The sequence below is a fragment of the Phocoena sinus genome, chromosome 2 (genome assembly GCF_008692025.1).
Source record: "Phocoena sinus isolate mPhoSin1 chromosome 2, mPhoSin1.pri, whole genome shotgun sequence".
Classification (NCBI taxonomy): domain Eukaryota; kingdom Metazoa; phylum Chordata; class Mammalia; order Artiodactyla; family Phocoenidae; genus Phocoena; species Phocoena sinus.
In genome coordinates this window covers 32,838,458-32,865,990 of record NC_045764.1, presented here as the reverse complement: position 1 = coordinate 32,865,990, position 27,533 = coordinate 32,838,458, and the positions used below count along the sequence as shown (strand labels likewise).

The 27,533-nt window shown below is 43.3% G+C and overlaps 1 protein-coding gene across 6 annotated transcripts in view; it reads left to right on the top strand.

Annotated features, from left to right (window-relative positions):
- The window catches only part of LOC116747437 (5-formyltetrahydrofolate cyclo-ligase), a 279,548-nt gene that overhangs the window by 230,021 nt on the left and 21,994 nt on the right, over nucleotides 1–27,533 (top strand). For 4 of the 6 annotated variants that reach the window (XR_004348042.1, XR_004348045.1, XR_004348044.1 and 1 more), the window contains exons 5-7: nucleotides 17,861–17,940; nucleotides 21,787–22,011; nucleotides 22,247–22,447. The gene's annotated coding sequence lies outside the window, so the exon portion shown is untranslated. Of the gene's footprint in view, nucleotides 1–17,860; nucleotides 17,941–21,786; nucleotides 22,012–22,246; nucleotides 22,448–27,533 lie in introns of those variants that run through there. The other 2 variants (XR_004348046.1, XR_004348050.1) reach the window with 2 other exon arrangements.

Below are 27,533 nucleotides of genomic sequence, written 5' to 3'. Positions count from 1 at the left end.
TGTCTGTTCCTGGGATACAGAGATGAGCAGGTTACAGTTCTGCCCTAGAGGATCCCACGGCCTAGTGAAGGGGATGACAAGGGGAGAGATGAACGCACTAGGGCATGAGAGTGCCACATGGATGGAAATGGGTTCTACCAAAAAAAACCTTGCAAAATAAAGGATGGGGAACAGCATCTGAGAGACACAGAGGAAGAAGACCCCTCTGACGATGATCTGCCATAAAATCCAGAAAAGAAATCGCATAAGAGTCTCTGGCAAATTCAACCCGAGGTAGAACTGCAGTGTCATCAGGGCTTTGAGGCAAGAGCCCCATCTGAGGCCCTAGCAAATGCCAGAGGATTAGGGGAGGCTGAGCTGAACATTCTGGCTTCATGTTTCAGGCAGCACCCACTGCTCAGGCCCTCTCTTGACCCTGTTGAACTATTTGTAATTCCCTAGAAAGGCCTTGCTTTTGTCTCATCTCTAGGATTGTCAATATGTACCTCCCCCTCCACCACCACCACTGACACCTTCCTGGCCCATCTCCGAAATTACAGGTCAGACATCACTAACTCTGGGTTACCATGGCTCCTGGCACTTCTTTCTATGTACTTCTAGTAGACCACACAGTTCACTGCACATTGATAGTTTTGTTTTCTTAATTTGTCTATCTTCTTGTTAGACTTTGTCCTTCTTACTAGCAAAGGATGCCTTTTACATTTGTTACAGCCGCTCTCTGTGGTCATGCCAAACACTTCACGTGCAGTAGCTCATGTACGGTCACATGGTCGTATGTCCACTCCTACCCTAGATTCAGAAGCTGAGACATAGAGAGAGCAAGCAGCTTTCCCTTTCACAGAGTTGCCAAGGGATGGAGCCAGATTTTAAACCCGTGTTCTATGGACTGCAAAGCCTGTTTTCTTTGCCACGAAGCTTCCCCCTTTCAGGAGGGTCTCAGGCGTTACAGAGGGGACATGTTTTGGAGTCAGTGGGCACAGAGACCAGCCAGGCATGGAAACCTTGTGGGGCTGACGTGGGTGTGGGGGACAGCTTGGCTGGAGATAGAGGTCTGCGGAGCTTATTTCTGGAACAAGAGTTTCCCTCTCATTCCTCTGGGTCGGGCAAGGAGAGAAAAACCCCATCCTACTTCCTAAGCTCCAGGAGTTGTGAGGCCAGGAGATTCTTCATTCAGGAAACACATCTGGATCTGAATGCTGATTCTGGGGCTCAGGGGTCCTGCTAAGGTTGATGATATGGTCCCTAATATTGTTGGGGTCCTCTGAAGGAGTTCAGGAGCTCCCAGGCCTGGACTTGAGTAGCACAAGAGTTCAAGGTCTCAGGAAGCCTTTACATGCCTGTTATTGCCCTTAAAGACATCGTTTCTTAATTTCTCCACACGGAGTCTTTGCCTGTCCCACTCCTTCAACAAATGGGTACCTACTTCATCTCAGGGAGTCTGTTTGTGGAATACAGAGATGAGCAGGATACAGTTCTGCCATGGAGGAGCCCACAGCCTGGTGAGGGGGACGACAGAGGAAGAGATGAACACACTAGGGCATGAAAGTGCCACATGGGTGGAAGCCCTGGGCTCTGTGGAATCCCCGAGGAACCCCCACGCACGTGGAATCATGCGTCCCAGCTTGCATGCAGGCAGGGATGTGATAGTAGGAGATCAAGGACAGCTTCCTAGGGTAGTGAGTAAACTGAATCTTGGAAAAATATGATTTGATCCAGAAAAGAAGTCAGAGAATCAGAGACATGGAAGTGAGAGGGAGCCAGTATCTCATCATAGCTGAAATTTGAGAAGTATTCTGGAGACTGGTTGGAGATGAGGCTCTGCTTTGATTGAAGGAGTCTAGGATGCCTGGTTAAGATCCCAGAAGTTCCCTGAATGCAGTCAGATCCTTTTCTTTCCTCTGAGATGCTGCTGGACTTGAACCAGTGTCCACCCTCTAGCTTAGCCCAAATTCCCATCAGTATAGCCCTGGCTCTAAGAAAACCTGTCTTAACTTGCACAGATTCTTAATTTTTTCTGCATTGTGGACTCCTACAGCAGTCTCATGAGGCTATAGACTTTTTTTTTTTTTGAAATGTGAGAGTATTTTCTAAACTTTTTATTTTGAAATAATTTTAGATTTACAGAAGTGTTGCAAAGGTAGTAAAAGAATTCATGTATGCCCTTCCCAGATTCCCCTACTGTTAACAACTTACCTAGCCATGGTATAGATATCAAACTGAGAAATTAACAATGCTACATTACCATGAACTAAACTCCAGATTTTACTCAGATTTCATCAGTTTTCCACTAATCGTTTTTCTGTTCCTGGATCCCATCCAGGTTACCACATGGCATTTAGTGGAATCAAGTCTTTTGTTTTTTGTTTGATTTTTCACTTTAGCTTTCCAGGGCATAGTAGCATGGTCGGGGTTCTTAAAATTTTTTTTATTTAAAAATTTTGTTTTTCTTGACGTATAGTTGATTTACAGTGTTGCGTTAGTTTCTGCTGTGCAGCCAAGTGATTCAGTTATGCATATGTGTACATTCTTTTTTATATTCTTTTCCATTATGGTTTTATCACAGGATATTGACTATAGTTCCCTGTGCTATACAGGAGGACCTTGTTGTTTATCCATCTTATATATAATAGCTTACATCTACTAATCCCAAACTCCCAATCCATCCCTCCCCAACTCCCCTTCCCTCTTGGCAACCGCCAGCCTGCTCTATGTCTGTGAGTCTGTTTCTGTTTCATAGATAAGCTCATTTGTGTCATATTTTAGATAGTGGAATCAAGTTTTTAAATGCATAAAATAAAATACAAAGGACTACAGAGTTAACCAAATGTATTAATATATAATTATAGAAATACTAAAAATGATATGAAGAATATGAGATATAGTCATTTTGTGCTTCTTTATTAACCCATTAAATAACGAGGAAATGTGTTTAAAATTCAGGAAAGTTAAAGTTAAGTTTTATTTTTGAAAGACATACTGAACTGGTTGTGGCTTAGCTTGAATTGAACATTTTACCCCGGGATAATCTTTGACTCACATCTTTCTCATATTAATCAACCAGCAATTGCAGATAGAGGGAATGATGGAAAGCCACATAGGTGACTAGGTCGTCCCCTGGGAGTGACCAAATCGCACAACCTCATCATTTTGTGGCTGAACTTCTACCAGGTGCAGGCGTGCTCAATCATTGGTCGGCTGTGGCCTTTGCAGGCGGGAAGATTGAGATCCAGGGGAGAGTTTAATATCCACCTTAATTTCAAAGTAGTGGGAGTGTAAATTATATTTCTAAATATCTATGACAACTGATTTGCCTTATAAAAGTATCTGTGATTTCTACTGGGGACAAAAGTTACAGGTATTGATAATGAGACTTGTAACCTACATTTAAAATGGAATTAAATGCTAAATTTAAGCTGGAGGTAAGTGAAAATAAAGATATAATTTTTTTTCCCAACCAAGTTCACAGATCCCTTGAATTCTTTCCACAGAGTTTCAGGCTATAGAAACTCCTGGAAGGTAAATTAGGTAGCCCCCGAGGTTAGAGTGAACCCAAACTATGTTTTGTGAAGCTACAATAAAAAGTAATTTGAATCAACATTTTAAAACATGGAGAATTCATATAAATACCCAAATATGAGCTTCTCTTGAATTAGCGATCTTGCATCACTGGGCTTGCATCACAGCATGGCAGCATCCAGCTGGGGCTGGTAGAGGCCAATCCTGGATTCGGTTAGGTTGTGGGAAGTCTAGTCTGCCTCAGTCCCACCACTGAGCCGAGGGTCACTTGTCCTTAACCATCTTTCTTTCACTGTGAAGGTTTTCTAACGCTTGCCTCATTTATTTACTTTACTCATTTATTTATTATTTGGTCCCTATGGGCTCGTATCTTAGAGTTTGGAAGATAAGAGGAAGCTCCCAAGCCCTGAAACATCTTATACATCAGGTCCAGTGCTGGGTGCTTTACTTAGGGTATCTCACTGAGTTAAGAAACCTGGGTCCCACCCTTGACTACATCACTAGTCGTCCTTTTGACCATAGACAAGTCATTTATCACTTCTGGGCCTCATTTTTGCCCATTTGAAAAAGAGAAATTCTGATTTGATGGTTTCTAAGGTCCTTTCCACCCCTCACATTCTTCCAATCCAAATTCTTTACTCCCAGGGGCCACATCTCACTCCAGGGCATAGCTGGTCATGGCACCAAGCACAACACCTGAAACTCAGTTGTTCAATAACTAAGTGATAGATAAATAATCACATTACATTAGAAAAGATTAGAGGTGTTGCGAAGGTGTATTTTTTATTTTAATTAATTAATTTAATTATTTTTTTTTTGGCTGCATTGGGCCTTCGTTGCTGCGCGTGGGCTATCTCTAGTTGCGGCGAGCCGGGACTACTCTTCATTGCGGTGCGGTGTGTGGGCTTCTCACTGTGGTGGCCTCTCTTGTTGCGGAGCACAGGCTCTAGGCGTGCGGGCTTCAATAGTTGTGGCTCACAGGCTCTAGAGCGCAGGCTCAGTAGTTGTGGTGCATGGGCTCAGTTGCTCCGCGGCATGTAGAATCTTCCCAGACCAGGGCTCAGGGCCTTTGTTATGGTATACTTTAATTTCCCTTGGATCCCAAAATGGCCATTCCAGACAGGCCTTCTCTCAGCCAACCACCCCCGGGGCTGGCCATGTGGAAGCCTGCATTTGTCAAATGACAGATTTAATGAAAAACGAGGCACAGACTCACATGCATTAAAGAAGTAACTGAGCTTTTGGGGCTACATCACACAACAAAACCAGTTCTGTGCAGCCAAGCTCAGTGAGATTGATTTCTTTAAGTCCTTCTTCTTGCTCCGATATATCATCTCAGGAAGTCAATATTGTGGCGTTGCCTTCTGAACAGTACCCTCTTCTGACCTTATATGAATTGTTGGATGGGAGCCTGGGAAATTTCTCCCATCGAGTCATTTCCTTGTTAATCAGAAGCCAGCTTCTCTGTTGCTTTAATGCAAGAAAGACTCAGCTTGTTGAGCCAGCCAGCCTGGATACTTCTGTCAACATGACATGCATAGATCTGAATATGAGATCAACTTTAGGCCCCAAGAGCTGTCAAGGGAGGGAAACTGAAATAATGGGAAAGTCAAGTTTTGGTGCATCGCCTGTCTATTTGTGGTGAAGGTGGTTTGAGAGACAGTAGGGGGAGAGACAGAGAAAGTGTTTAGGCGTAGCCTGGGGGATGGTAGAACAGGGCAGGGCTGATTTACACCTTCCTGGAGGCCGCACGAGGTCTGGAACCAGCTTTGGATGATCTTAACCTTGGCTTTATTTGGTCACACAGAGGAGCCAGATCCGGGGAACACAAGTCACATTAAACCCACGGGAGGGGCTTCCCTGGTGGCGCAGTGGTTAAGAATCCACCTGCCAATGCAGGGGACACAGGTTTGAGCCCTGGTCCGGGAAGATCCCACATGCTGCGGAGCAGCTAAGCCCATGCGCCCCAACGACTGAGCCTGTGCTCTAGAGCCCGCGAGCCACAACTACCAAGCCCGCCATGCCACAACTAGTGAAGCCCACGCACCTAGAGCCCGTGCTCTGCAATAAGAGAAGCCACCGCAATGAGAAGCCCGCGCACCTCAACGAAGAGTAACCCCCGCTCGCCACGACTAGAGAAAGCCCATGCGCAGCAAATGAAGACCCAACGCAGCCAAAAACACATAATGATAAATAAAATAAATATGAAAGAAAACTTTAAAAACCCACGGGAGGCCAGGTATAATCCAGCGATGCTTTCTTAATTTGTTATTGGAGAGCCTGGACCAGTGACAGGGAAGGTGTGCTCAGGAGACAGATTGCAAGTTCGAAGGATGCTTGGTATGTGTGAAGTTGGAGCAAAGGGAGCAGGATCTTCTTGTGGAATTGCAGATTGAGGCTGTGATAAGAGTCTGGAATGTTCTCCTCCTCCTTTGTTTTTTCTTCTATCCTTCCCGCTTCCCTTTTATCGCCCCGCCCTCTCTTCCTCCCTCCATTCAGGGGTTAATGAGCTTTTCATCACGTGTCTGGTCTTTGCCAGGCACTGCGAATATACACATCACCGTTTCTATCCCCAGGAGCTCATATACAATCTAATGGGGAGACAGGTAAGGAAGCAGAGGATACGGAACACACGTGCTGATAATGGCTTCTTCTCCTTTAAAGCAGGTGGGCTCGGAAGGCTATGGTGAGGATGCACCGAGATAAGGCACCAAGTTAGCAATGAGCACAGTGCATGGCTCACAAGCACCCAGGAAGAGTTGGCTCCTGTTATTTTGATCCCTCGTCTTCTTTATCTTGATGAACAAAGAGCTATGGGCACATAGTAGAGGAGAGGGGTGTTCTCCAGGAAGTCAGGAAAGGCTTTCCCTCTGGAGGGAATCAGAGCCAGTGTGGAAGGAAGAGTGGGTCTCCCCTGACTGGAGAGGGGATATGAGGGCCCCAACCAAGAAACCGGAGGCTGGACACTGCCTTCTGTGAGTGACAAGGGACAGTGAGACAGAGGAGGGAGGGGAACAAGGATAAGGATAAAACAGAGATGAGGTCAGATTTTAATGGGCTGTGTGGACTCAGGAACAGTGGAGGCTTTTAAACAGTGAAAGCATGATTGGATTTGTAGAAAGTTAGCACTAATGATGGCACCTAGCTAGGGTTAGGTAAGTTGCAAAAAGACAAATTAGGAGGTACTTTCAATAGAGCAAGCTTTAAGATGATGGGACCCACACCAAGGCTGTATAAACGGAGATGGAAAAGAGATGCTAGATCTATGAGATGTTGAGGAAGCAGATCAATTAGAAAATGATTACTGATGAAACACTGGAGGTGAATAAAAGGAATGGTTGAGTCTATGCCTTCAGGTGCTCGGAAGGATGGTGGTCTCTTATTTATTTATTATTTATTTATTTATTTTTATTGGAGTGTAGTTGCTTTACAATCTTGTGTTAGTTTCTGCTGTACAACAAAGTAAATCAGCTATGCATATACATATACCCCTCTTTTGGGGATTTCCTTCCCATTTAGGTCACCACAGAGCACTGAGTAGAGTTCCCTGTGCTGTACAGCAGGTTCTCATTTGTTGTCTATTTTATACAGAATATCAGTAGTGTATATGTCAACCCAATCTCTCAATTCATCCCACTCCCCCTTCCCCCGCCCCCAGTATCCATACGTCTGTTCTCTACGTCTGTGTCTCTATTTCTGCTTTGCAGATAGGTTCATCTGTATCATTCTTCTACATTACATGTATAAGTGATATTGAACGATATTTGTTTTTCTCTTTCTGACTTACTTCACTCTGTGTGATGGTCTCTAGGTCCAGGATGGTGGTCTCTTTACCCAAGATAGGCACTGAAGGAGGAGACAGAAGTGTAGGAGGGGAAGGTGATTTCAGTTTGGAGGAGGTTATGGGTGCTAGAGAGACATCAGGTGGAGATGGGGTGATGATTGAACATGCTGCTTGGGGCTTGTCAGTAGGCACTCCTGGAAAGTCCTGGTCACTAGAGGAAGTGGAAGACAGACAAACAATTGGGGTGTTCAGAGAAGAGATCCCAGGTTAGGACACTGAGAGTAACACAGAGAGGCAGGAAAGGAAGACGAGAGGGCAGGTGTGATCAAGTAGCACAAAGGCGCAGTGATGTGAGGACTGACGAGAGATGACGTGTAGTGTCTGGGGTGATGCTTTTCAGATAGGTCTCACTCCTGGATAGATACGGCCAAGTACTAGTGACTCATCCAACTTCACTTTTCTTAAATTCCTTATTAGTCAACAAAAGCTTTGTTGGCTGCAATAGAGCTTCTTGTCTACTCTACTGCCTGGCTCAGTGGTGTTTAAACAAAGGTTGAATAATGGGATCTTACAATTTTCAGCCTGACAGCCTGTCTTCCTTGAGGTTGGTTATTAAGATTTCAGAAGCTCCTTCATCCATCCAGGAGCACACTGATATCACTTTAGGTGGATGGCTTCCATGCAAACTCATCTCATTGATTTGTTAATCATTTCTCTTTGTGCTAATGTCAGCAAGTGACCCGTCCTGGCTCTGTCTCCTCACTCTGGCTCTGATCCATGTGGGGGTGTGGTGACAGGTGGGGTGGGACATGCCTATCCCTGGCTATAAAGGTGGCCATCCCTTCCACACTATTTGTACGGCCTTGTGAGGTAGAGGGGAAATGGTCTCCATATGGAAATCATGTAAGAGGACCATGCAGCCTGGTTTTAAACCCTGGCCACCCCACGTTTGGCGTGTGGGATGCTTGAAAAGTTATTGAAATGCTCTGCGCCTCCACCACTTCATCTATAAAATGGAAATAAATCCTAACTTATAGGGCTATTGGGGGAATTCAATGAGGTGAGATGAAAAGTAGAGCAGAGCAACCAACAGCTTGTAATTATTGAACATTTGGATTGTTTCTAATTGCCATTATGACTATTCTAGAAACAGTTAACTTGTGAAGGAGGCAGTTGAGCTCATTCAGAATCTCTTCCTGAAGGCTCTATTTGACTCATTAAGGTTTTACTTTAAAACAGGGAAAGGGAAGAAAATTCACATAAGTTTGCATGGGGCTGTGATTATAAATACTGTAAGGGATGATAAGCCTTAGATTGGAAAAGTGAACATGTAGCCTCGGATCCTGTTTCCTGCTCAGGGGAGAAAATTGTCCCAGTCTCCTGCCTGTCACTCGCCACCCAAGGACCAGATCAGGTGTCATCCCTCCATCCTTATCTCTTTCCCTCCTTCTCCTACTTCGCTCCTTCCTAACTCCCTCCTTTCCTCTTTACCTCCTCCCTCCAGGGATCCACGCTGGAAAATCTAAGCCAATCACTGGCCCGTCCTGCACTTTGGGTTGAGAAACTGTGGGGTTTGGGAGCTGTTTCTCTGTGAGACTGACCAATTGTTGACATTTATTTATTTATTTATTTTTGTTGACATTTATTTTGACTGCGCTCTGTAATACACCTTTATTACCATTTTTTGTTTGTTTGTTTGGCCGTGCTGCACAGCATGTGAGATCTCAGTTCCCCAACCAGGGATCGAACCCATGCCTCCTGCATTGGAAGCACAGAGTCTTAACCACTGGACAGCCAGGGAAGTCCCTGACCATTCTTCTTTTGAGAATTGTTTGGTTTCGTCTTTTGCCCAATTGACTTCCTATTTACAGTGTTTGTTTTTTGTTTGTAATAGTTTTTTGGTAGTTGTTTTAGTGGGAATCGTTTCTGACATGTTTTTCAGAAATTTTACCTGTTTGCTTTTAAGTGGGCAATATACACATATATACCAAATTTAAAACACTCAGAAGGGATCATAGGGAAAAGAAAGGATCCCTCCCCCTTCCTCAGCCCCCCATCACCTACTGCTCTTCTCTAAAGGCAACTACTGATACTGGAATCTTATATATCCTTCCTGAGATATTACATGCATATCCAGATTATATGCATATGTATGAATATGTATGTATATATATTAATTGTATGTATATATGTGTGTATGTGTGTGTATATATGTATATATATATTACACACATGGTATATTGGTTTATACCTAGCTTTTTCACTTAATTAATATCTTGCCGGTCATTCCATATCCGTTTTAAAGTAAATTTTTTTAAATGGAGATGTAATTGACATATAACATTATATTAGTTTCAAGTGTACAATATAATGATTCGATATATGTGTGCTTTGCAAAATGAACACCACAATAAGTCTAGTTAATACCCATCACCACACCTTGGCATCCTTGTCAAATATTAGTTGATTATATATGTGTAAGTTTATTTCTGGGCTCTCTATTCTGCTCCATTGATTTATGTGTCTGTTTTTATGCCAGTATCATATGCTTTGATTATACTATGAATGTGAATATGAATAATATGAATATGATTATGAATAAGCTTACAAATTTTCTTTTCTTGTGATGAGAAATTTTAAGATCTACTCCCTAGCAAGTTTCAAACAAGCAATAAGGTACTATTAACTACAGTCACCGTACTGTACATTACATCCCCAGGACTTATTTATAACTGGAAGTTTATACCTTTTGACTGCCTTCACCCATTTCACCCCCCCCCCCCCATTTCTGGCAACCACCAATCTGTTCTCTGTATCTATGAGTTAGGTTTTTTGTTTTGTTTTTTTAGATTCCATATATAAGTGTGACCGTGTGGTGTTTGACTTACCTCGCCTAGCATAATGCCCTCAAGGTTCATCCATGTTGCCACAAATGGCAGAATTTCCTTGTTTATTGTGGCCAAATGGTATCAATATCTCATTTTATACACACACACATACACACAAACGCACACACACGTATTTTTTCTTTCTGTATTCATTCATCAATAGATGGACACTTAAGTTGTTTCCACGTCTAGACTATTGTAAATAGCGCTGCAATGGACATGAGGGTGTAGATATCTTTTCAAGTTAGTGTTTTCGTTTCCTTTGGATAAATACCCAGGAGTGGAGTTGCTGGATCATATGGTGGTTCTATTTTTAATTTTTTGAGGAACCTTCATACTGTTTTCCATAGTGGCTGCACCAACTTACATTCCCACCAACAGTGCACAAGGGTTCCCTTTTCTCCACATCCTCGCCAGCACTTATTATGTCTTATCTTTTCGATAATAGTCATTCTAACAGGTGTGAGGTGATATCTCATTGGGGTTTTGATTTGCATTTTCCTGATGATTAGTGATGTTGAGCACCTTTTCCTGTACCTATTGGTCATTTTTATGTCCTCTTTGGAAATATATCTCTCCCTCTGTTTATTTTATCTTTGATTTCTTTCATCAGTGTTTTATAGTTTTCTGAGTGCAGGTCTTTTGCCTCCTTAGGTAGGTTTATTCCTACGTATTTTATTCCTTTTGTTGTGATGGCAAATGGGAGTGTTTCCTTAATTTCTCTTTCTGATATTTTGTTCTTAGTGTATAGGAATGCAAGAAATTTCTGTGCATTACTTTTGTATCCTGCAACCTTACCACATTAATTGATTAGTTCTAGTAGTTTTCTGGTGGCATCTTTAGGATTTTCTATGTATTCATTCATTCATTCATGTCATTGGCAAACAGTGACAGTTTTACTTCTTCTTTTCCAATTTGTATTCCTTTTATTTCTTTTCCTTCTCTGATTGCTGTGGCTAGGAATTCCAGTACTATGTTGAATAATAGTGGTGAGAGTGGACATCCTTGTCTTGTTCCTGATCTTAGAGGAAATGCTTTCAGTTTTCACTCTTGAGAACGATGTTTGCTGTGGGTTTGTCATATATGGCTTTTATTATGTTGAGGTAGGTTCCCTCTATGCCCACTTTCTGGAGAGTTTTTATCATAAATTGGTGTTGAATTTTGTCAAAACCTTTTTCTCCATCTATTTAGATGATCATATGGTTTTTATTCTTTAATTTGTTAATATGGTGTATGACATTGATTGTTTTGTATATACTGAAGACTCCTTGCATCCCTGGGATAAATCCCACTTGATCATGGTGTATGATCCTTTTAATGTGTTGTTGGATTCTGTTTGCTAGTATTTTGTTGAGGATTTTTGCATCTATGTTCTTCAGTGATATTGGTTTATAATTTTCTTTTTTTGTGATATCATTGTCTGGTTTTGGTATCAGGGTGATGGTGGCCTCATAGAACGAGTTTGGGAGTGTTCCTCCCTCTGCAATTTTTTGGAAGAGGTTGAGAAGGATATGTGTTAACTCTTCTCTAAATGTTTGGTAGAATTTGCCTGTGAAGCCTTCTGGTCCTGGACTTCTGTTTGTCGTGAGATTTTTAATTACAGTTTCAATTTCATTACCTGTTGGTCTGTTTATATTTTCTAATTCTTTCTGGTTCAATCTTAGAAGGTTGTACTTTTCTAAGAATTTGTCCATTTCTTCCAGGTTGTCCATTTTATTGACATATAGTTGCTGGTAGTATTCTCTTATAATCTTTTGTATTTCTGCAGTGTCAGTTGTAATCTCTCCTTTTTCATTTCTAATTTTATTGATTTGAGTCCTCTTCCTTTTTTTCTTGATGAGTCTGGGTAAAGATTTATCAATTTTGTTTATCTTCTCAGAGAAAAAGCTTTTAATTTTATTGATCTTTGCTATTGTTTTCTTTTTTTCTATTTCATTTATTTCTGCTCTGATTTCTTTCCTTCTACTAATTTTGGGTTTTCTTTGCTCTTCTTTTTCTAGTTGTTTAGGTGTAAGGTTACATTGTTTATTTGAGATTTTTCTTGTTTCTTGAGGTGAGCTTGAATTGCTATGAACTTCCCTCTTAGAACTGCTTTCTCTGCATCCCATAGGTTTTGGATTGTTGTGTTTTTGTTGTCATTTGTTTCTATGTATTTTTTTAATTTCTTCTTTGATTTCTTCAGTGATCTCTTGGTTATTTAGCAGCACACTGTTTAGCCTTCATGTATTTGTGTTTTTTACCGATTTTTCCTCTAATTTATTTGTAAACTCATAACGTTGTGGTTGGAAAAGATGCTTGATATGATTTTAATTTTCTTAAATTTTCCAAGGTTTATGAGAAAACCATAATTCAAAAAGAGTCATGTACCAAAATGTTCATTGCAGCTCTATTTACAATAGCCCAGAGACGGAAACAACCTAAGTGCCCATCATCGGATGAATGGATAAAGAAGATGTGGCACATATATACAATGGAATATTACTCAGCCGTAAAAAGAAAAGAAATTGAGCTATTTGTAATGACATGGAGAGACGTAGAGTCTGTCATACAGAGTGAAGTAAGTCAGAAAGAGAAAGACAAATACTGTATGCTAACACATATATATGGAATTTAAAAAAAAATGTCATGAAGAACCTAGGGGTAAGACAGGAATAAAGACACAGACCTACTATAGAATAGACTTGAGGATATGGGAAGGGGGAAGGGTGAGCTGTGACAAAGCGAGAGAGAGGCATGGACATATATACACTACCAAACGTAAGGTAGCTAGCTAGTGGGAAGCAGCCGCATAGCACAGGGAGATCAGCTCGGTGCTTTGTGACCGCCTGGAGGGGTGGGATAGGGAGGGTGGGAGGGAGGGAGACGCAAGAGGAAAGAGATATGGGAACATATGTATATGTATAACTGATTCACTTTGTTATAAAGCAGAAACTAACACACCATTGTAAAGCAATTATACCCCAATAAAGATGTTAAAAATAAATAAATAATGAAACAAATGCAACAAGGTAAAATAAAACCACAACAGAAAAAAGAAAAACAAAAGGTGAGGGTGGGGGAACAAGCCAAAAGGAGACAACAATAACAAAGTATAAAGAATAAAATAAAATTAGAAAAATAAAATATTTATTAGAAGAAATAAAAATATAAATGAATCAACAGCAATGAATCAACAAGGTAAAACAGAACCCCAATCTAAAAGAGGAAAAAAAAAAAAGCCTTGTCTATGGTTGTGTGGTTTAGGTGCGGGTGGAACTTAGGCAGGGGAGGGGTTTAGGGTGGGGTGGACCTTGCAGGGTGAGGGGTGATGTTTGAGTGTGGGGCGGGGCCTAGGGTCAGGACACAGCAGCCAGAAAAGGCCTTGGGGCGGGGCCTCTGCTTAGGACCTGTGTGGAAGGGGAGAGGCAGCACCAGGAAAGGAGGGCCTCTGAAGGGTGGAGTTTCCAGGTAAGGCCCTGGGTGAGGGTATGTGCGTGGGGTTTAGGCCCAGAGAGTTGGAGGGAGTCTCTGAGTGTAGATGTAGGGCCCTGGGTGGGGGTGTAGGGCGGGGCTTGGGTTCTGTGTGGCAGGAGGGAGGCTCCGAGGGCAGAGGTTTAGGCCCGGGAGCCCAATAGGCTCCCTGGTGCCTAAGTGGCCAGGTAACGCACTGGCCGTATTCCCTTCCGTTACTTTACACCCCTCCCCACTGTCTACCCCAGGGTCTCTCCCGTCACCACTGGACCCCTAACCATGGGTGGGTCCCGCTGGGTGTAGGAACTCCTCCCCAAGTGGGCAGGGGAAACCTGGCCCCTGGGAAATTGTCCCCCAATTTCCCCCTTTGGGCATGGGATCCCTTCCCTTCCCCCCACCACCCCTCAGGGGCGCCAATCTCATCCCGCCTCCACTTCTCCTCCCCCCTCACTCCTCCCCATGCCCCACATCCTAACTGGTCGCTGGGGGTTCTTTCCGTCCCCTTAGGTGTCTGTGGTCCCCTACCAGTGCCTGGTAGGTGCCCTAGTTGTGTGGAGACGTGAATTCCGTGTCCTGTTAGTCCGCCATCTTTTCCCACCCCCCCATCTTCTTTTAAAGTCAAACTCAAATCCCACTTTCTCCAAGAAGCCTGTCACCAGCTCTCTAACCCATTTGCTCTTTCCTTGTACTTTTATTTAGAACCACGTCCCTGAGCTCTGACCACACCAACAGCCCTCAGTCCCCTTTAGAGAAGACACCTTAGAATTCTTTCTATATTCCCTCTTCCCTCTCCCAGCTGCCCACACAGTGCTGGATACATGGTAGGCGCATTTGGCTGGATGAAATGATCACTCAGACAATTCAACAATTAATGCTTCGTCCCATCACCATGGCTGTGAGAGTCCATTTCCCACTGAAATCCCCACTAGCTTTTGAAGGCGAGCAGAAATCAGAGTGATTTGCCTTTTCCAAGCTCGCCATACGTGTTCCTTTTCCATGATTTCTCTTCAGGAATCCAAAGGAGCAGGAGGGACCTGGCTGTTGATTACAAAATGGCTGGGAGACAAGAAGGAAAGGGGTGTAGAAACCTGGCAAACAACCCTCATTGCTGAAATGTCAAACCGACTGAAGTCAAGCCCATTAATCTTGTTTTATTGCAAGATTCAAAATCGCCATGCTACGGCAGCCACAGAATTGATGGATGGGTTCCCCTGCGTTCATCCAGCACCTCGGCTGCCTGAGAAACCAGATCTCAGATGAACAGGGAGAGGAAATTAAAATGGCCTTCTGAGGTTCTTCGGTAACTGCTAGTAGGGAAAGATGGGGCATTCAGGGTCTCTGGCAGCCAAGGTGCTTACACTTGGTTTTCACTGCAATTTTTGGTAAGCAAATCAAAGAAACAGCAGTGCTGAAGCCACCATGGTAAATCTTGAGCAACTTCTGCTCCAGTGAGGGGGCGAGAGTGGTCACACCTGGCTGCCCTGTTGCTTGAGGCCACCAGGCTGTGATCTTGTTTGACTTCTTGCTGATGAAATAGGTGAAAGATGGGAACGCCTGGCTGTTTTAATCTGCAATTTTTTGATCACTGGGGAGCCTAAGTCTTTTTCCATATGTCAGTTTTCTAGTCAGATTTCCTCTTCTGTAAATAACCATTTTCCTTGTGCCCCTAATATAATTCATAATTCAGTTCAGCAGTTCCACGTTGATTGTGGGCCTATGTGCCCAGCACATTCAGTGCAAGATACACAGCTATATGTATATTCCATTTTCTAACAGAGTGCAGGGATGGGGATGGCGAGAGAGAGAGTCAAACCCAAAGTATCACTTCACTGCAATATGGCTGATAGGGATACTTCCAGAGTATTTTCCCTGGTTTTGCTGTGATTTTTGTTATTTTTAGAGAACATAGAGTATTTGTATTTTTTATGCTGTGCATCATATATCTTGGAATCGCCTGGTCATTATCTTTGCTCATTCTTTTTCTATTCTTCTGTTGTTCTTGTCTTTGTTAATTTGTAGAAGCTCTTTAGGTATTTTGGAAATTAATTCTTTGTCTTTAGAAGTGCCACACATATATTTTCTAATCTTTTTATTTAACTTTATTGCATTTTTATCATGCCAAAAAGTGTCATTTTCAGAACATTCTTTAACATCATATATTGATAAAATAACCTCAAAATGGACTAAAGACCTAAAGGTAAGACCCACACCATAAGACTCTTAGAAGAAAACGTAGGCAGAACACTCTTTGACATAAATCGTAGTATTGTTTTTGTGGATCTGTCTTCTAAAGTAAAGGAAATAAAAGTAAACATAAACAAATGGGACCTAGTCAAACTTATAAGCTTTTGCACAGCAAAGGAAACCATCAGCAAAACTAAAAGACAACCTACTGAAAGGGAGAAAATATTTGCAAGTGATATGACAGATAAAAGGTTAATATTCAAAATACATCAACAGCTCATACAACTCAACAGCAAAAAGCAAACAACTTGATTTAAAAAATGGGCAGAAGATCTGAATAGATATATTTCCAAAGAAGACATACAGTTAGCCAACAGGAACATGAAAAGATGCTCAACATCACTAATCATCAGGGTAATGCAAATCAAAACCACAATGAAATATCACCTCACACCTGTCAGAATGGCCATCATCAAAAAGACCAGAAATAACAAATGTTGGTGAGGATGTGGAGAAAAGGGAACCCTTGTGCACTGTTGGTGGGAATGTAAATTGATGCATCCACTGTGGAAAACAGTATGGAGGCTTCTCAAAAAACTAATAATAGAACTACGATTTGACACAGTAATTCCACTCTTGGATATATAATAAAGAGAGAGAGAGAGAGAGAACACTAATTCCAACATGTACATGCACCCCAATGTTCATACCAGCATTATTTACAATTGCCAAGATGTGGAAGCAACCTAAGTGTCCATCAACAGATGAATGGATAAAGAAGATGTGGTTCATATATACAGTGGAATATTACTCAGCCATAAAAAAGAATGAAATGTTGCCATTTGCAACAATATGGATAGACTTAGAGAGCCTTATGCTAAGTGAATTAAGTCAGTCAGAGAAAGACAAGTACTGTATGATATCTGAAAAATAAAATAAATTAGTGAATATAACAAAAAAGAAGTGGACTCATAGAGAACAAACTAGTGCTTACCAGTGGGGAGGGGGAAGAGGGAGGGGTAAAATAGGGGTAAAGGATTCAGAGGTACAAACTACTATGTATAAAATAAACAAGCTACAAGATATATTGTACAACACAGGGAATGTAGCCAGTATTTTATAATAAATATAAGTGGAGTATAACCTTTAAAAATTGAGAATCACTATGTTGTACACCTAAAGCTTGCATAATATTGTACATCAGTTATACCTCAAATAAAAAAATTGTCATTTTGATGTAGTCAGATTTTAAAATATTTTTCTTTGTGATCAGTGCTTTTTACCTTTAAGAAATAATTCCCTACTCTCAGCCTATAAAAATATTCTCTGATGTTCTTCTAATCCATTTCAAACTTTTTCTCAGATGTAGAAATTAGAAACAAATAGGATGAATTAAAAATTTTTTAGTACTTAAGAACTTATGGTGTTGGGTGGAGATTGTAAATGTCCTAAATATTTAGACAGGTTTATCAATAAATCCGTGAGGACCTTTGAGAAATTTTAATGACTTATTCGTGTTTCCTTTTCTTTTTGACCCTGTCTGTTTTAGGGGTGTGTGAGTGTGTGTTGTGTCATCTTTATACATACTCATACCCATACAGACAGTCGCATGCATACACACACACACACACACACACACACACACCCCTGAAGAATAACTATCCTTGAAATTGATAAATTTCTTATCCTACAACTATGTGTAATATTGCCATATACTTAAAATTTTTCCTGTACTATTAGTTACTAGAATCTCATTCTCATATTTAATGATCTCTTTTGTATTTCTTATATTGTTAAAAGATTGACCAGAGGCTTGTTCTGATTGTTCTGTTTGCCTTTAAGAGTTGTAGCTTTTAATAACACTGCTATTACTACTACCATTCTTACAGAAACAGTAACTACCACTTCAAACTCTTAAGATTCATTCATCCTTTATCAGTTTTTTACCAGACACTGTGCTTTAAGCTTTACCAGACATTATTGAATTTAATTTTTACAACAACCCTATAAAAATGGCACTGTTACCCATATTTTACAGATGAGAAACATGGGAAAATGGATCACAGAGAAATTAACCAGATATTCCAGTGTTGCAGAGCTGTGTGTGTTGGAGTGAAGATAAGCAACCCAGGTCCATTTGACTTCACCTTTGGAGCCCTTTAAACCCTACATTTCACTGCTTTTCTCTTTTTTCTTTTCTTCTTATTCCATTGCTTCTTTCTTTCAGTTATTTTTCTGGTATTGTTTTCTTTCTTTTATTTTTCCCTTGATGTGATTTTCTGTTACAAAAGTGTTAAGTTCATTCTTGCTTATTCTCCCATCTCTCCTTGTCTCTTTCTGTCTCTCTCCGTTTCAGTTTCCTCTTTGTCTCAGCAACATGCAAGACGTTATTCTTAGTTTCTAGATGTCTGAGTATTTTTTCTTTTTAATATCCATTTGAATTTTTAACTTATTGCATTGTCATCTCAAAGTATTATCTATAAAACTTCTGCTCTTGTGTTTATAGATATGATTTAGTATGCAATCATTTTTTGCTTATAGACCAGGTATGTATACTTCAAAAGAAAAAGTAATCCATATTCGTGGATTATGAAACTTAGTATAAGTCTGTTATAGGTACTGCATTTATTGTGTCTTTCGTTTTTTCTATGTCCTTATTTAATCTCTTGTCTACTTGGATCTGTACTAGACTGATAATGGTAAATTACTTTCTCCCTCCCAAAAAAGCACATTTTTATTTCATTTCTTGTGCATTTTTATAGTATGTGCTTGCAAGTCTTATGTAAAATTTTTGCTTTTAAGCACTGTGCTGTCCAGAATTCATCTGGCTGTTCCTTGGTTTGAATTTGACAGGCATATTCTGGCCCATGAATTTATTTTTAACTTTTAGAATCTTTCTGCTGCAGAAACATATCTTACGGACAACTTAACGGTAACTTTTAAAAAAATACAATCTTTAGTGAATTCCCTGGTGGTCTAGTGGTTAGGACTCGGCGCACTCACTGCCGCGGCCCGGGTTCAATCCCTGGTCGGGGAACTAAGATCCCACAGGCCGAGAGGCACAGCCAAAAAGAGAAAAATTGTACAATCTTTAAATAGCTTGGTAGGCCACTTACATTCATTTTTATAAACACCACACCGTGTTTATCATCTGTCATCCCACTTTATGTCTACTTGTCCTCTGTCTTCTCTTTTGATTTTTGATGTGTGTTTTGATAAACGATTGTTTTATACTTCATTTTCTGTCTTAAAGAATTTAAAAAAGTAACCCTCTAATTTTTAAAAAATCATTTACGATCAATGAGATATTCCATGAACATTCTTACAGCTACAGTCACCATTTCTAAACTTTCTAAACAAGCACAACTTTTAACTCCCCTTTATAGCCTATGAAAGATGAATTTTACAGGTTTTACTTCTTTTCCTTTGTCCTCCTTTCTCATCCCTTTCTCATCCCGTCGGAACATAGACGGCAGGCTGGGGCCCCACAGCACATGGGGCTGCTGGGGCGGCAGCCAGGGTTAAATGTGTCATGAGTCCAGGGAAGGAGGAGGCTGGGCCAGATCTGAAGGCAAGAGCAGAGATGATGCAGCCACCCTCTGGTGTCTCTGGACCCCAGGCTGCCTTTCTTTCATTGTTTCTCCCCCCGTCCAGGCTGAGTCAGTTCCTGAGCTTCCAAGGCCATCCTGCCTGACTCGGCATGCCTGCCACCTTGAAGCATTGGCAAGGCACGGAGACAGAGGCGTGGCCCGTAAAAAATGATTTTCTTAGGAAGGGAAGGACCATGAATTCTCAAATCTCTGCAAACATGGGATAATTAGGTGGTCCAATGGTTAATGGATTTAATGCAGATAAGTGCAACTTAATGCACATCGACAAAACAGTTTAAATTGCTGATACACACCAATGGCTTCTGGTTCCTTGGGAATGTTCGGGAGATGAAAAGGTGTGCTCTGGGCTTTAATAAGAGAGAGAATTGTATAATCTCAGAGCACAAGGGGGTCTTTGAGGCATCAACTTGCCCACAGTGAATCCACACTCTCATCTTCCCATTGGTCCCACCTAACACACAAACAAGGCTTTTGGTTGATGGAGAGCAAGAGACCATCTGTTGGAATGAAGGCTCCACACAAGGATAAAGAAGATGCATGCCCTAATGCAAAGATAACACTTAACTTCTGGAACCAGCTTTGAAATACAGGTTGCTAGGTTATAAAACTGCACCTACCCGGTCTTAAGGGACTAGAAGCCCAGGTGTCAGAATCTGGGTTAGAGCAGTGATTTGGAACCATTCATAGACTTGGAGAGAGAGGAAGCGGGATGAGAGCCCCACAGAGTCTGTGCTTCTGAAGCTGGGGCTAACCCTGTGAAAATGCAGGCAGCTGGGGGGCGGGGGCGGGTCCCGGGACCAAGTCACAGTTTAAACTGGAATGATTAGCACATGAGATCCTCGCCTCTTAGCCATTGGCCAATTGTGGATCATCTGCTAGAGGCACAGAGCAGACCAGTAGATGGGATTTGCACAGGGAAATTTCATGTGAGAATCACACTTTCTCTATTCTCTTGAAAAATCAGATGCTTTAGCCACAGTGGGCCTGTGTTCTTAGGGGCCAGCAGTCAGCAGGAGCTGAGGGCCGTTCTCCTCTTTAGATGGGCAGGCGGCCTCCTCAATGTGTGCATCCCACCACTCTCAATGGTGTTCATTCATTTTGACCATCTTCCCGGTCCAGTAGGTGTTGGAGTTTGTATCCTCGGCAGGTGCTGCATTAGGCAGTGAGATGCAAAGATGAATAAATGGTTCACCTCTGTGCGAGTCTCTTGGACACAAATGGCTTTCCTCATCCACTCAAACTCCGAGTGTCTGTTCTGTGTTGGGCTCTGTGCTGGTGCTGACAATGGAAACACTGGTGTTCTTAAGAGTGTACAATCTCAGAGAGAGAGAGATATGAACAGATGATTGAAATACAAGGTGATTACTATGGTAACCCAGAAGCCATGGGCATGAAATGATTAAACCTTCCTGTTCTGACAATACTGGCCAGAAGACTGGTTAATGGTGTTCTCAGGCAGGCCTGGGGCTGAGCAACTAGGGGATCAATTTTTTAGAGCTGACCAGAAGTAAGAAGAGATTTTTCCTTCTAAGGGCTATAAATTCTCTCATCGGTCCAGCCAGGTATTAAACCAGGAACACAGCTGCAAAAATTAGTCCAGTTATAGAGAGCACATACTATCACAGGGCTTTCAAAAGAAAGGCCTAGAATTCAGTTTGCATTTGGAGCAAAACATGCATACAGACTAGGAATAAAATAGAAGAATTTTAAGGCAAGAATCAGAAGTCCTAGTGCAGGCAAGATGGCATGGGAGCAGAACACTGCAGAGCACATAAGAAAATCACAGCCCAGGACTTCCCTGGTGGTGCAGTGGTTAAGAATCTGCCTGCCAATGCAGGGGACATGGGTTTGAGCCCTGGTCCAGGAAGATCCCACATGCCATGGAGCAACTAAGCCCATGTGCTACAACTACTGAGCCTGTGCTCTAGAGCCCGAGAGCCACAACTACTGAGCCCGCATGTCACAACTACTGAAGCCTGCGTGCCTAGAGCCCATGCTCCACAGCAAGAGAAGCCACTGCAGTGAGAAACCTGCACACCACAGCGAAGAGTAGCCCCCGCTCGCCACAACTAGAGAAAGCCCACGTGCAGCAATGAAGACCCAATGCAGCCAAAAATAAATGAATTAATTAATTAACTTTAAAAAAAGAATATCACAGACCAGCCCAGAGAGCTCCCTGTCCAAGCTGGACCTGAGCTCCCACCAGGCTGTAAGTCAGACTGAGTCTTGAGTCTTTAATTGTAAACCATGAGCATGGCAACCTGATGGGACAGTTCATGTTCTCTAACAGGCCATCTTTAGCAGCACTGCTCCTCTGTTTAAATATCTGTACCATGTCTCTTTCTTTCTGTAGAATGGACACACATTCGGTTGTCTTCTTCATCAAGTTGTGATTTGGAAAGTCTATCTCAATGATGCTGTAGATGGATGCCTCTCCTGGACATACACCTAGAATTTGGATTGTGCCTGGTGGAAAAAGGAAAAACGGCCAAGAGCTCCCTTTTGCAGGATGGCGCCGTTTACGTCCATTTGTTTCTGGAGGGATGCATGGTACGCCACAGCAGAGCCATGAGTTGAGGTGTGTAAGAGCCCAGAGGAAGGAGCATCTGAGTTTGCCTGGGAGCACTGGGGGGTTGGGGAGGGTTCACCCAGGAAGGACCCCTGGGCCCAAGATGCGAAGGGGGAATGAGTTCATAGGATAGATGAATCCTACTGGGGTGGGTGAGGAAGGCTTTCGGGATGGAGTGGCCTTAGAACTGAGGGAAGAGAAATGTTCAGCTGAGCAAAGATAAGGAGAAAGTTCATCCTGGCAGGAGGAAGAGCATGAGAAATTTGAAGGAAGCACGGAATAAAGGTTTACAGGACATCAGCACTAATGCCCGAATACTAGTCCAACGCCAGGTTAAAGCCAAGGAAAATCGGGCGTGTTTATTGATGTTTATGGAGTTCTGCAATGAGTGCTCTGAAGAACAGAACTCTGCCTTAGAAATGTTTGCCAGGCAGCGGAGTTCAAGGTGAGTTCAAGGAGGCGGGATGGGCGACAGTGACCTGTAGTTGCCTCCTTCTCTGAGGTTCAGCTTCTATCATTTAGGAACCACAGGACTTCGGAGGCAGGGTTATTGCATATACTTTAAAAAATGTATATAAAGCTCGCTGTAAGGTGCCCAGGAGCTGGCACCCAGGAGCTGCTCAGCAAACCACAGTCCCTACCCTCTCCCCTTTGTACACATGAGGAACGTGCCAAGCTGGAGCCCGGCCATCTCCACTGCCAGGAAATTGCAGGACGACAGACAAAACGTTTTAGCTGCTAAAAGGTAGTGATGGGTTGAGATGCCAAGTGGTATTTCCTTTTGTTGAAGAGTGCACACGTGAGAATGCACTTCGCACCCTCTGACACGTGCCCACGATGTCTCCTTTATTTCTAGGGTTAGCTAATTAACAGGTACGAAAAGTCAGTGTGCTTGCAACTAAAATGTTCCATTATTCTGGGTTCTCTCCCCAGATTACTGTGCTGTGTGGATAACTCTTCTCTTTTGGGACAAAATTAGAAACGAAACAAATCTTACAAACAGACCCTTAGGTAGCCTGGCTAGTGACTGGGATTATGACACTTCCATTTCTTGTCTCCTGACCTGGCCACAGTGAAGTTAGCTGTGTTCTGTCATTCTTAGCTTTGGGATTTTGAGAAAGTCACTGAAAACCTGTGAGCGTCTAGATTTTTAAAGGAGGATAATGTTCTCCAATTCTGTAAAAGAGTTACGAATATGAAGAAAGCATGTAAATATTTGGTACACTGTAGTTTACAGAAGTAAGCTACTATTATTTTGAATATTGTTAATGTCATTCTGGCATTTTCAGAAACGTATGAAAACTTATGGATAAATGATATAGTCAATTTTTCATAAATTATTTCCAGAAAGGTATGGCAATTTTTTTTTTTTTTTTTGGCCGCACTGCTTGCAGGATCTTAGTTCCCTGATCAGGGGTCGCCAGCGCCCTTGGCAGTGAAAGTGTGGAGGCCTAACCGCTGGATCACCAGGGAGGTCCCGAGTTATGGCAATTTTTGCTAAAAGACACGGGAAGCTCTGATACAGCTTCTCAACTGTAGCCAAGCAACAGCTTTTGACAAACAAACTAAAAAGAGTGAAATTAGTTGATTTCTTGGTGCATTGAATTGATTGGTTCACCCTCCAAAGCTGGAATAGACAACTTTTTTTTTTTTTGTACAAATGTTTCTGTTTCAAACGTGAGGGGTGGGAGTTAGTGTCAAAGTGGGCAGAGGTGTGCTTTATCCACACCAGCCCATGAGCCAGACAGCACACATGCAATGAGAAAGCCAACAACAGAAGGATAAGGAGGCCCTTATGCTCCTGGCTTCTCTGTCCCTCCAGCCCCAGAGAGTTCATGGGCACCTCACCTCTTCTCCAGCCGTCCCCTCCTTAGTCACCCCAACTACTACCGATCATTTCCAGAACTTTAAAGAAGTGACATCATGACCTGCTGGCAGTGTAGCCCCTGCTTAATGCCCTTATGGGCTCCACTTCCCTCCCTCCCTCCAGAAAACAAACTTATTTGCGTTCACCCATCACCATTTCTCAGCCTCAACATCTACTGATTTTGGGGAGAGCATGGAGTGGCCAAGGGGCTCTAACTAATGTGCTCCCCAGCCTGTCACGGCACAGCCATTCAGCCCCCAGGGTTCAATCTCCCCACACAGTCTACACTCTAAAGCTGGTTACAAGTTGGGTTTGGCAGAAGCTGACTCAGATACAGAGCTTGGGGTGAAGGCTGTTTTTCGGGATTAACAGGATCCGGTTGGGTAAGGAAGTTGACTGCAGTGCAGGTCCAACAAAGCCCAAACCAAGCCGGCGGGGGCTGTGGCCTGAGGAGGTCCCTCAGAGTTGCTCCCCGTTGCCTGGTGGAAATGGCCAGGCCCGCTTACCCTCCCTGTGCCCTGTCACCTGATGTGGGCTGCTCTGGACGGGCAAGGAGCCTTTCCACCAGGGAGGAAAGCCCTGACGGTGCTGATGGTGCGGGCTGCTTGCTGACCCCCCTCCGCATGGTGGCAGCAGATCCTTCCTTGGCGGGGGTATGCGTAGCACATCTTCTTTTTACCAGTTTACTACTCCTCGTTCTTCCACCATACCCATTCGGGGACAGCTCATCCAGGTTCTGGTGGCCTCTCTTCCTTAGAAACCCAGGAGAAGGGAACCTGTGGGATAAGATTTAGCCCTGCCACTGCTGTTGGCCTCTGGGACGCAGCGGATGGGAGTTGTCTCCCTTCTCTACTATCCGCTGGCCTTGGTGGCTCTCCTGGTGGTGGAACCAGACTCTCATCCCCAAAAGGTTTGAATGCCTCATCACCGTGCCCTTCTCAGGCTGAGGTTGTGTGCTTGTCCATTTATAATCACAGCTGGGTAGGGGAATCTCAAGAGGGACCCAAGCAGATCACTTAGGACCCAGACATTCCTCCATGCTGCACTGTGTGACACCAACCTGCTCCTGTCCTGGTGATGAGGGTCATCTCACCCTGCCCAGATGGTGACTTCTCTTCTTCCTCAACACAACGTCCCTCAACACAAGAAATCCAAAGTGCCCAGGCAGCAGACACACTTTAGAATTCAATGGGACCCCAGCTGTGGCCCCTAGAGAAGATGTGTGTGCCCTCTGGGGAGCAGGACCCCTAAGCCTGCAGAGCCCATGGTAGTGGGGATGGGAAGTATGGAGCCTACCCAGGATCATTAGGAATTCATGGTAAGTGGGGTCACTCACCACTTCCACCTCGTGGATCCTGGGTTCTCGTATTCTTCCTGTTGGGGACACGGCTCCATTTAAATATCATTGATTTGTGCAAATATGCCATCCTGAGGGATGGCATCCTGTCCTTGCAAAATATTGCCTCTGGGCTGGCGCTTCAGCTGTGATTTCACAGGCTGTTCCAATGGTCTCTCAGGCCGGCAGTTTCAGGATGACAAGGTACATATGACCAGAGGATCTCGTGTTCACAGGTCCACCTCCATGCGTCCTTTGCAGAACAGAACCTGAAGAAGCCCACCAGGTGTTGTGCTTCTATCTTTGTGGTGGGAGGGACAAGCTGTAACAATTTGTCTTTTGCTTGGGAAGAAATGTTCCAGCATATCCCTGACCACAGGGGCTTAAAATTTTATGGAGGTGGCAGGCCCCGAGTCTTCATATTGTTTACCTCCAACCCTCTGGAGTGCAAATGTGACTAGCCACCTCTTACTTATCTCTCCTGTTGACATAATGCCATCGATGTGATCCTATATAGGATGTCCAGATGGTCCAGATCTCCTCCGATTACATCATGACAGAGGGTAAGAGAGTTAACATATATCTGGAGCAAAATCATAGATGTATATTGTTGTCCATTCCATGTGGATACAAACTATTTCCATTCCTATTTTCTGAATGGGATAGGAAAGAACATATTTGCCAAATCAGTGACCACCTACCATGTACCTGAAGCCATATTAATCTGTCCTAACAAAGAAACTATAGCTGTGATCAGGGTTATCACTTGGTTGGGCTTGCGGTTGTCTCTAGCCATCCTCCAGGACATATGGGCTTTCTGCAGAGGGGCCATGCTTAAGAATTACCTGGAGACATGCAGGTGACAACACCTCTGCTCCTACCTGAGGGTAGTACTTATCTCTGCCTCCTTCCCAGGGATGCAGTATGATTTCTGATTTATTCTCTTGTCAGGATGGGGTAATTTCAGAGGTTTCCATTTGGCTTTTCCTCTAGACAGCTAGTACCCCACAGGCCAAGGACCCAATGAACTGCTGCACTTGGGGACCAGGAAAGTGATCACTGTATGAGTCTGTGGATGTAGCGGACCCTCCATAACCTGGACGTTGGGAAGGGATCTGTTTATTACCTGGCCCCCATATTTCCCTATCAGCAGGGCCATGATGAAGTTTTTGGTCTCTAGGGATCAATGTCAACTGTGACTAACAAGCCTTGAAATATCTGGGCGTTCTCTTCTCCTTGGTATACAGCTACCTTAGCACATAGTTGTAGGTCCCTTTGTGAAAGGACAGGAAGATTATTTGATGTGCATACTTGCCAGAATGTTGCGGGATCCTTCCTCTTGGGGACCCAGCCACCTGTTCAGTCCATGAGTTCTCAGTCTAAAATTTGACTCAGGTACAGAAACCAGGCAAAAGTTGTAGCATTGTACGTTGGGGCAACTTCCGTCAACCTACTGGTCATCTAGCCTTGAATTCTTCTGCTGCTATAAGCTGGCCAGTACCTTTGTTTATTGCCCATACATTTGGCCTCTAGAGATTCCATAGTCTATTATGGGTCATGGTCCCATAGCTACCGCTCTGTCCTCACTGGTCCTTACAATAATTGCAACTTCTTGGCTTTTGGTGGTTAAGCCCCCATGCCCTGCATAAGCCAAATTCTGTAACAGCCTCTTTTGCTGTCAGCCCCGGCCTACAGAGGAGAACCCTGCTGGACTTAGTGCAGTGGGGGCACCTTCCTTCTGGGTTTGGTAAATAGTGTGTTTTCTCGTCTTCCTATAGAACCGAATTCTCTGCTGGAGGCTCCAGTCAAACTGGGCAAAAGGAGAGGTGAAAATGCAATGTAGGCTTAACAGAACTTTGCTGCTCTTAGAGGGCTTTCTGGAGCAAGCAGTGGTCATTAGAGTTGCATTCTTTTGGACCCAAATGACCAGGCCTTTATACTCCCACCTCAGTCACAAGGTGAGAGCTGCACAGGGAAGGGCATCTCAGCAAGGCAGGTCTCTGCAGCAGAGGTGGCCCTGGAGGAGCTGACAGCCACAGCTGTTTGCTGACTCCTGGCCTTGCGGTTGGGTAGGTCCTTCCTGGAAGGGAGAGTTGGGCAGTGCATCTCGGTGTCTATTACAAACCTCTTCAGCTTTCGTCCCTGATGGTATTTCTGAAGCGCCTCTGGGATGCGGTGATGATTCCTCTGTTGGCCATTCCCCTGGACTTACACTGGAAATGTAGAAAAAGTTCTGGGCCCTGAAGGTGTCAGGTCTGAGAGGCCCTATTGGAGAAGTTACAGATGTAACAGGGCTTTGAGTTCTGGGAGGTAAACCTGGAAAGCTCC